The following is an 11,481-nucleotide window of genomic DNA, read 5'->3' as shown; positions in this document are numbered from 1 at the left end:
GTTTGGACTATCATAACTTCAAAATTGATATTCCACATTTGGAAAAGAAATTACAACATTCCAAAGTATTCTATTCCCATAAAATGGTATGTTGTGCTTCCAAGCCATTGGGGGTTAACAATAGGGTGCCAGGAAGGGAGCCAGCAATTTGCTTCTACTCACTCTTCCTACAGTGAAGAGACCTGTGGTGGTCCAAAGACAGGAAACACACACACACAAAAGCTTACCTTCTGAACCCCTTCTGAACTCCTCCTTCTAGAAACATTTATGCAAAATTCAAGGGCTCTGTGCATAAATTGTTTGGGCTTAGATTCTCCAACCTAGTGAGATTCACCAGCAAGACTTTTCATCACTAATCAGAAACCCCTCCCTTCACTCTTTTCAAACTCGCTATTGTGAAGTGAGTCTTCGAGACCATGTTCCAAACACAATCCTAACTTCCATCTTCAGGAACTGATGTTAAATATATCTACATGCAGCAAAATGGCGTCCGGCCAACGCATTGCCATTTAATTGCTTCACTTGCTTGTATTTGGTTGCTCATGCTCAATACTCATCCTAGAGGAGCCAGCCTCCCTCCACCACACTCTCTCCCTAAGATCCGGCCATACAAACATATCACAGGAACAGAACACAAGTACAGTTATTATAGGCACTAATTTAAAAAAGGGTAATCAGATTCCCCATATGATGTGATTTCTAAAATCAAACCAAAAAATGTGCTATTATAAAGTATGTCAAGTAACTAAAAAGGACCCTTCTCTAACAGATTTAGGGATAAGAGTAAGTTTAGAGAATAGGCTTCTGAAGACATCAATTGGTACAGTTTTCTACCTCCATATTCAGGTGAGCTCTTTACTTGCACTTTGTCAAATTTAAAGAGAAGATAGAGAGTTTTTTTGAAACTGAAATCAGCCAAGAGAAAAAAAAATAAATGCTTGTGAGACACTTCTAATTCTTTGTAGAATTATTATTATTAGCATAGTAATTTTTTAGATGTGATTCTATTAAAAACTTAGAGATATAAGCCTGGTCTATTTTAATCTATAAGGAGTTTCAAGATCCAGAACTTTCTTGAGAGTTTCCAGTTTAAAAGGAATAGAAATAGAGGAATTATGTTGTATATTGCTTTATCGTGGTAAAATTTGCCATTTGTTAGATTATATATTTGTCTCAATCCTTTGTTTTAAAACAATTGTGAAATTATAGATAAAAATATAAGAAAGGTTGAACAATATCATATCATTTTAAAAAATTACTTCAGGATTGATTACCTACCTGTAAGTAGGGTGGCCAGAGTAACCATATGGCCTCGTTTACCTGGGAGAGTTCCTGGGTCTATCTGTGGTTCCAGCTTAGTTATTAATACACTCTCTTTCATTCTCAAAAATGTCATGGTTTGAATGATAAATTATATAACCACTCTGCCTATAACTCATGAAAACAAGAACTCTCTGCTTCTATATTCCTTTTTTTTTCATTTTGGCTTTTTTTAGGAATGAATTTTCTTTACTTTTATTGACATTTTTTCTCAGAAATATAAAAAAGATACTTATTTAAGTATTTAAATATTTCTATTGAAAAAAGTTTATATTATTTGCTCCCTGAATTATTAGCATAGCCCTATCATTATATTCCAGTTTAATAAAATAAAGAAATAATGAGCTGAAGATTACAATAAAAATATTTAATTTAGAACAACTTGTTTTAATATAAAAATTGATAAAACACATTTAGATTTTAAATTATGTATATATATATATGTATATGCATATAATATATATAGAGAGGGACACAGACAGACAGACAGAGACAGAGAGGCAAATACACAAGAGACAGAAACAGAGAAACAGAGAGAGACCAAAAAAAGAAGATACAAATATACATACATATATTCCAGAGGGAGTGGAAAAATATTGGTCCACATCTAAAAACATTTAGTGCAACATCTAAAAACATTTTTTTCTGTTAATATTAAGAAGGCTCTTTGGAATAAACAGCTTCAAAGCACAGCTTGAAATGGACCAATTGTAAGGAACAGAGTAGCAAACTTATGTTACCACGCACAACTGTGAATAGGCTTCCAGACAGCTAAAGTGTGTCATTTAGAAGGAATGTGTCTCCTTTATCCATTGTTTAGAATGATTGAAATACATTGCTCTCACCCAGCTCCTTGGCAAGTGTTTCAATTAAGTGGGCACAAAATTTATCCTAATGCAGTGTTCTATTATTCTGCTCTGTAGTATATAATTGTATAGGACTTTGGACTTATAGAGGCCTTCCGTTGTCGGAAAAATAAAATAACACATCTCTTTTAAGGTAATAACTGCAACTTTTCTCAGTGGAAATTCTTGTTTGGTAAAAAGCCACTGATGCTGGAACCACAGGGCATTTATTTTCATCAATGTATTAGAAAATAATGGGAAATGCATGTAGCTCAGGAAACTTGTAACCTGCAAATTATTAATCTGTGTAAACAAGAAGCAGAATTACATGGAAGATGGTGCCATTGTGACATTTTTGTCATAAAAATGATGTCTATATATTGGAGATGAATCATCAACAGAAGATTACCTGGTGCCCCAAATGTCCCTCTTGCCTTGAGGTGGTAAGAATTTAAAGTAAACAATGACTTATCTTGGTTTTACTCTGCACTATAGAGTAACATAGACATTTTCACACATTCTGCTGTGTGTCCTGGGAGCTGTTCATACCATTGTCCTTTATTTCTTCATTAGATTTTTCAGCTTATTATTGTTGATGTTCCCAAAGTTTCTTATTTTCTTAAGGTGGGGAACTTAGAATGTTGGAGCAGGATTTAGTCAAATGTTATACACAAAAATCTAATTTCTGTTATTTTCTAAGACTCACACCACACAAACAGGCAAACACAGGTACACACAGGCAAGCACACACACACAAGAAATATTTGAGGCAAATCATTCAATTGTATATATATTAAACAATATCTCGCCGAAGGGCTCTGTGCTGGAGACCAGGAAACCAAGGCACTTATCTCTCTTTGTCAACAGACTAGATGTGTGTATTTGACTAAATCACCTTCTTTTCTGAATCATTATTTCCTTCTCAGTAAAAAGAGAGAGAGAGTTTGTAAACATCTAAGTGTTCTCCAATTTTCCTTTTCTTTTCTCTTCTTTCTTTTTTTTTGTATTCTTCAATCTTTTGTTTGATCTATGAACAATTTGTATTTGGAAAACATGTCATAGAAGAGTAATGCCTCTAACTTCAGAAATTTTTATAGATTTTGTCCATATTTCCCACATTTTTAAAAATTTGCTTTTTAAAGAAAATATGAAGATCAAAAAATTCCTCCCCTGCAAAAATCAAATTTGAGTTTCAAAGTAGTAACTTTCCAGGGCGCCTGGGTGGCTCAGTTGGTTAAGCGACTGCCTTTGGCTCAGGTCATGATCCTGGAGTCCCGGGATCGAGTCCCACATCAGGCTCCCTGCTCAGCAGGGAGTCTGCTTCTCCCTCTGACCCTCCTCCCTCTCCTGCTCTCTGTCTCATTCTCTCTCTCTCAAATAAATAAAAAATCTTTAAAAAAAAAAAAGATAAAAAAAAAAAAGTAGTAACTTTCCATGACTGTTTAATCACCAACCACATATTTTTACATTGTCATGATTATTCCCAGGAGTAAAATGGGAATTTATGGGCTTTTATCTATCTAAATTAGGCTTGATAGGTGAATGACAGAGCACACACCAACAGGAAGCTGATAGGACTGCAAGTCTCAGAACCTGGTCCTCACTTTAAAAAGCAACTTTCACCACCACATTGTCAGCTGCTTTTCCAGGGCTTTTCTGTAGCAGGCATTCTTTATCATCAATTATTTATTTTCTAAATTTAACTTCCTCTGTTTCATCATGCCCACTAAAAGTATCCTTGTCATGGGCTTCTAATTTTTATGACAGTTAGTATAAACGTATCCATTTTTCACATAACTCAAAATTACTCAGACTTAGATTGGATCGAGTACCAATTTTCTATTTGTTTAAGAAGAAAACAAAATCTTTGAGAGATGGTGAGTTGACCAATTTTTGGTTATTTCCTGTGGACTTCCAGTTATATACTGAACCAACTGAACCAACTGGGCAGCTTTTCTCCCTCCCCTCTTTTTTTTAAGTGTTTTGCCCTTTCCATATTGTATCTGAGTAATTTCCATACTGCATCTGAGTGATTTGCTACTTTCCATACTGAAAGTATCCACTGCAGCAAGGAGAGTTGTGGTAAATTATAATAGTGGCCCACATTCTTTATTCTTCCCTGAATATACACTCCTAGAATGTGACTTTGTTATAGTTTTTTTTTAAAGATTTTATTTCTTTATTTATTTGAGAGAGCAAGAAAGCACATGAGAGGGGGGGAGGGTCAGAGGGAGAAGCAGACTCCCTGCTGAGCAGGGAGCCCGATGCGGGACTCGATTCCAGGACTCCAGGATCATGACCCTAGCCGAAAGCAGTCACTTAACCAACTGAGCCACCCAGGCGCCCCTAGAATGTGACTTTAAAGTTTCTCCCATGCAAAATCTATTTTCCCTCCACCTGAGGCTGGGTTGGTCTTGTGACTTGCTTTGGACAATGAAATTTGGAGGGTGTGATGTGCTCCTATCTGGTACTTGAAAAGATCTGCTTGCTTCCACTTAGTATTTTGGAAAACTGGGGAGCTGCCAAGGGAACAAATTGCACAAACATGTTGGAGGTAAGAGTCCTCTTGAAGCAGAAATGGGCCATCCCAACATACACCAAGATAGACCACCCAGCACCTGCTTAACCCAGCCCAACGAAGATTAGAAGATATACCTAGCTCTTCCCTCATCTTCCCCCTCAAATTGCCAACCCCCAGAATAGGAGTTATTTTAAGTCACTAGGATTAGGGTGGTATGTTACATAGCAAATACTAGCCGGCTTGATTTCAAAAGGACAGATCATTCCCCACTGGAAAACTGTGGGGGAAATTTGCACACAAGACTTTACTTATTTAATTATACTAAAATTTCTGATTTTGATGGAACTATGCTATAGAAAGTAGTCAAATAACATGGTGGGGACAAAAAAAAAAAAATCCTTATATTGAGATGAGAGAAAATAATTGAAATTGCCTGGGAGGGATTTCAGCCATATTGGTATTGCATTTAATAGTAGCATTAGGTAGCTCCAGTAACTGTGTAGGCATTTTTTTTCAGTGGAAGGGTAAGTTGTTCTGAGTCTGGTGAATCTGCTTGTAAGTTTCCAGTTTATGGGATAGAAAAAACAAATAGATGGCTGGAACAGCATTCCTGCCATTCAAGAGAGTAAAGGGTCAATACTCATCAATACAGGGGTGATTTGCCAGGAATTTTGAATGTTCTGAGGGGACCTTTATAATTCCTTTATAAATCCGTACCAAACAAATCTATACTATTTTTCCGCAAGACCTGTGGTAGGTTCCCACAATGCTTTTAAATGTCAATTTGGCATTGGGAACTGCTGTTTCACAGCAGAAATTGAAAGTGGCCATCATAGTTATGTTGAGAAAAGTAATAATTTGCAATTCAAAGGAAGCTTAGACTTAAAAAAAAAAGTGACTTTCTCATGAGGTTTTAATTCAGATATCATTACCAAGGAGAATAGAATACATGTTGCAATAGAATTCAACAGCTTTCTCACTGAGCACTGCTTTCAAGTTTTCTAGCAAATTGATACAGTCATTATTCTATCAAAATAAACACTCATTGACTAATTATACAGTTCAGGACATCGCCCTGAGCTACTTTGCATAGTGTAAAGTTTCCTTCTTTGAAGCCTCAAAAAATTTTGCTTTGTTTCAGACCTTCTGTGCATATGCTAGGGAACCACCACTAACTTTGGCTCTGGCGAAACATGATAAATTACAGCTGGTAAAAGGCATAAACAAAAAGGTATCTTGGATACTCTCTAATGCCTTTGTGACATTAGAAGCATTACTGTTATTACTATGTTTCTTGTGTTAGTTTCTCAGAAATATGAACCTATCTGGAGTCCCAAATATCATTGCCATAAATGATAGTTAATGGAGGAGTTGTGTCCTAAGTTTGGCATCACATAGGAGACTGATCTACTTCTAAGGAAACATTTATGGATAATTAATTTCATGATATTCATTTCATTTAGAACTTACTCATGCTATAATGATCAATATCTAGAAAACAATAAAATCCCCTTCAGAGAAAATACATACAGACACAAGCATATGTGTTTATAAACAGACATATTTGTTTATTTTCTTTATGTATGCATATTTCTTTTTTTTTAATTAAAGATTTTTATTTATTTGACAGAGAGGGTGAGAAAGCACAAGCAGGGGGAAGCAGTAGAAGGAGAGGGAGAAGCAGGCTTCCCGCCGAGCAGGGAGCCCGATGCGGGACTCGATCCCGTGACTCCAGGATCATGACCTGAGCTGAAGGCAGACGCTTAACTGACTGAGCCACCCAGGTGCCCCTGCATATTTCTTTATAAATAAAATGAGCTCTCAGTGTATCAATGGATTTAATTCCGATTTTAGCACATTTAGATTCAATAAAATATTGCTGTGAGGGCTAAACAAGTATTTTTAATAATTCATTTGGAGAAGATTGGTATTTATTTGTACATAAAATATTTGTAAACATAAAAAGAAACACACAAAACCAAATTTTTCAGGAGAATTTAAAAAATAATTTTATAATGGTGCCAGTTGTTAGTGTTACCCAGTGGTAAAGTAAATTAATTCAATGTTTTGATCAAATATTTGTTTATAAATATATGGATTGAATAGTCTATATGATACCTTACTTATGGTAATGGGTTTTTCATATCACATTACTTTCTTTGGATGATATTCATAGCATTTTAGTTAACTCTTATTTTTTATTTTAACAGCCACTTTGTAGGAAATATTTTGTTCCTTTAAAGTCAATTATGAATCCTTCCACTATGTGAACTATAAGTTAAGTTAATACACAGAAGCACACTGCCCCACAAGTGAAATGATTCAGTTCAATCCCTTAATAGGTCAATTTGCTCTACCCACAGCCTCTGGAAAAGTGTTTCGATGTATCAAGATGTCTATTCCCCCATATCCCTTTTGCTAGCTAGAACTTTTTGGCTCTTGGATGAACATGGAAAGACTGTAAGAAAAATGCCTTGAGGACAAGAACTAATTGATACACCCACACACACAAAAATAGTAGACAAGAAGTTGTGACTACATTAACTGGAGGCTACATAGAAAAGGCTTACAGAAGAGATTCTCAACAATGGAGATTAAGCCATCTTCTGAGAGAGCAGGAGAAAAGAGGAGGCCTGAAGAATGACAGTGAAAAACAAGCACATTTGGTGCCAAAGAGAAGGCCAGAGAACAAGCCTCATTTCACTTACCATTTTCTGGCGTCAGGCTCTTCTTCCCATGAAGAACACATAAGTTCTGTTATCATTCCACGGTACGACGTGAATAAAAACTTCCTCCAAAGCCCAACTTATGTGAGTTTAGCTTAATTGGATTTCTATTTCCAACAGCCAAAACTTTTAAACCTGGTATGGAAAAAAAAAGTGATAGTGTTTAATATAAATTCAGGTCTTATTGTAATCAGTCATTTTGTTGAAAAGTGTTTGGCTTAAAATATATACATAATGTAAAGGGAAAAAATATACTTTCACAAGTAAGGAGGAATTGATTTGATAATTCTCTGGTTACTTGAATTATCCATAGCAAACCCTTCTACTTTAATGTCATTTATTGAGTGATGATTCTATTTTCAAACAGTAAACAATTTTGACAATACTATCTATGGTGGAATGTTGAAATGAATCAATAATTTTCATAGAAAAAAATCTCATTGTTAGCAAAACAAGCCTATTAAACCTAAGGTTATTTCCTATTGCTTTCAACTTTTGAAAAATGCTAACACTGCCAGATAGACCTTCTTGTAAAATTAGAAACAGACTGATTATAGATATATAAGACAGTGATGCTGTGTCAGCACTTTCTAAATCTGTGTTGGTGCTTTCATCCCAAGTATAATCAAGGCCAATCCTCTGCCAGCCAACACATCTCGGAAATGTTGTACAAAAAACTTATGGGTATATCTATAATGATTTGCCCATGCCCTTTACAGTACGAAGAATCCCTTAGGAAGCAAAATGTACAGTGGCCTCAGTCAGAACATATAGGATTATTTAATCCAAAGTACTCATTTAAAAAGTACAATTCTAGATCGAAAGCATTCTTCTAGTTGTATATTAATTAGTTTATTTTTGCAGTCATAAGAAAAATATATCTAACAAGTGCTTATTCGAAATTATCCTCAAAAACAAATTCTATCATTAAAGCTTTCCAATTTAGTAGGAAAAAAAAAAAAACCTTATGAATACATAAACAGTTATAATTTATTTTAGAAATTTCAAATTACCTAAGAGAGGTACAGTAAAATAAATAATTGTGTTGCTCTGGGTTGTATTGTGGTAACAAAATACTTACAATCTCAGTTATGTAAAACAACAAAGGCTCCCATGGTCTCCTAAGGACAGTTAGGAGCTCTCCTATTTTTATTTCAACTCCAAGAACCAGGCTGACAGAATAGCCATTCCTAGCCCATTTGCCTATCATAGCAGAAGAAAAATAAAACTATGAACCTGGTACTTATTGAACTGGTACTAAATTATCTGACCCAGAAGAGACACAATTCTCTTTTGTGGATATGGCCCACAAATAGTCACAGGGATCCTCCCAACAATAGGAAAAGCAGAACAGAACATTCAGAATTGCACGGGCCCAGACAGCCAGTAGAATTAACTCAGCAGTAATACAACTATAAGGAGTTGCATCTGATTTGATCTTCAAAGGTGAACAAGAATTGGACATGTGGAGTTTGAGGAAAGGTTTTCCCAAACAGTTGGCACATCATGAATCTAAATACAAAGTGGGCATATTGTGCACAGAGAAGGAATACAAGGAGTGTCACTCAACCAGGTATGTGCCTGATGTCAAAGAAAAACTGCACTGGACACTTGTTAAAGGTATGAATGAAGATTTTATTCAGAGTACCACAGTCAGAGAAAAAGACACCATTACACCCTGAGTATAGCTCAACTAAGAAAAGGTGACTAAGGGAAAACATAGAGGAAACAAAAGACTCTATAGGAAAAATGGAAAAGTGCAGAAGAGCAACAAGTGGGAAATTAGTGAAAATGATTTGGTTTTGTGGGTTGGCAGCATTGCGTTTTTTTAAGCAAAACTCAGCATTGGGGCTAGGGTCATCTTTAGGGACAAAGACTAGTACACCTGGAAGCCAGTCTAAATTTTGTGAAGGGGTTCCTCGGTCATGCAATCAGTTAAGCATCCGACTCTTGGTTTTGGCTTAGGTTGTGATCTCAGAGTTGTGAGATTGAGCCCCCCATTGGGCTCCACACTGAGTGCAGAGTCTGCTTGAAATTCTCTCCCTCTCCCTCTACCCCTCCCTCCACTCCTGTACTCATGCATGCTCTCTCTCTCTCTCAAATAAATAAATAAATAAATAAATCTTAAAAAATATAAATTTGGTGAAGTCTCTTAGCTCATTTGTTCAAATGCTCTGTGCCATGAGGGAGTTCACTTTGATAAAACCGAAAGACTGAAAAATGGTAGCAATCAGATCATAAAGTAATTGTGCCTAGTTCCTACATCCAGACTTTTATAAAATTTTGGGAGTGGAAGACTCATATGATCTGAATTTGGATTTGATAAGGTGGATATGGAGACTGTAGTATGATGAGTTACAAGGGAAACACAACTAGGAGAATGGCCAATTTGAATCTTGGTGAAAAAATTATGTGAGAGATTGTTAGGAGTGAATGGGATATCATCTAGAGAAACTCACCACTCACTGTTTTCCTTTGCAATCACACAACTCTTCTGACATCAGACATGTGGGTTTTACCCCATCCCAATCAATTCTCTATCGCTAGCTAGACATTCTACAATTCAATTCAGTTCTGACACTAATCAGAGTTAGCACAGACCCCATAGGTTAAGAACTCAATCCCAAAAGACTACCTCCCACTCTAGATGTCAACCACAAGTAGTAGGTCCTCACATTACCCATAAGTTCTGTTTGACATGACCAGATCACGGGTTCCCACACATCCCCCCCTGACCAGGTTCAAAAATTTGCAAGAGTAGCTCATTGAACCCAGGAAAAATAGTTTACTTACCTTTGAAAATTTATCATAGACACCATGTTCCTGTCCGCGGTCACCTTTGCCAAGAGCAAGTCAAAAACCATTCTGGTGAAAATGCTGAGCCAAGCTGGGACAGGTTACTCCTTCAACACTAAGAGAAGCCAACTATGGGGAAACTGACTCTCTTGCATTATGATTCATTGTGAAAACAAAAGTCCTCTTTGTGGAACAGAAGAAAATATGTTCCCTCTAAACAATGGATTGAAAACGAATTTGATCTATAAATGAGAATACTGAGGGTGGGATACTGATTCAGAAATTCTGCAGCATGTAATAAAAGAAGAGGAAATGGCATAGAATCACTGCCTCCTGTGATTTGAAGGCCATTGTGAAGAAAAACAATGTACTGAAAGAAAGTTCTTCATATTAGGACATATATCACTGCATCACATTTATTTATCTTTCTGGATATTTTATAGCTCTAATAAAAAATATTGAAATAAAAAAAAGAAAATTTATCATATAGGCTATTTTAAAGGATACAAACGAATAGCCAGATAAAGAGATACATAGGGTGAGGTCTGGAAGGGTCCCAAGTGCAAGAGTTTCTGTCCCCATGGATTTGGAGCGTGCCACTCTCCAGGCAGGCCGAAGTATTCACTAACTTGGAAGCTCTCCAAACCCCATTATTCATGGATTTTAATGGAAGTTTCACTGAGTAGATATGATCAATTATTGACTCCTTTTCCAATCCCTCTCTCTTCTTTTGAGGATGGGAGCTAGGGTTGATAGTCTAGGCTTCTAATCATGGTTTGGTCTTTCTAGGGATTAACCCCCATTGCAGAGCCCATCAAGAGCCTCCTCATTAGAACAAAGATGCTCTTATCACCTAAAGAAATTTAGGAGCTTGGGGTGCCTGGGTGGCTCAGTCAGTTAAGCATCTGCCTTCAGCTCAGATCATGATCCCAGGGTCCTGGGATTGAGCCCTGCGTTGGGCTCCCTGTTCAGCAGGGAGCCTGCCTCTTTCTCTGTCCCTCACTCTGCTGCTGCTCTCTCTCTCAAATAAATAAATAAAATCTTAAAAAAAAAAAAAAAGAAAGAAACTTAGGAGCTTTGTGTCAGGAACCAGCATAAAAGAGCAAATATTAGGAGAAACTGGAGTATATAATATATTTTTCTTATTTTTTCAAAGGTAAAAACTGAGATATAATAAATATGATTATGATTTTGGAAACAAGGGGAAGGGGAAAAATAAAGAAGGACTCAAAGTTTTTCAGCCTGCATAATTGCTAGAAATGATTGTGATATC

The 11,481-nt window shown here is 36.3% G+C and overlaps 1 pseudogene; it reads left to right on the top strand.

Moving 5' to 3' along the window:
* The first annotated feature begins 10,229 nt into the window (after positions 1-10,229).
* On the top strand, positions 10,230-10,655 carry LOC102734914 (large ribosomal subunit protein bL33m pseudogene; annotated as a pseudogene).
* Positions 10,656-11,481: the final 826 nt, after the last annotated feature.

The sequence above is a fragment of the Leptonychotes weddellii genome, chromosome 2, assembly GCF_054177405.1.
Source record: "Leptonychotes weddellii isolate Sample4059 chromosome 2, ASM5417740v2, whole genome shotgun sequence".
Lineage (NCBI taxonomy): Eukaryota > Metazoa > Chordata > Mammalia > Carnivora > Phocidae > Leptonychotes > Leptonychotes weddellii.
Note: the sequence above shows the minus strand (reverse complement) of the source record. Positions and strands in the feature narration are given on the sequence as shown.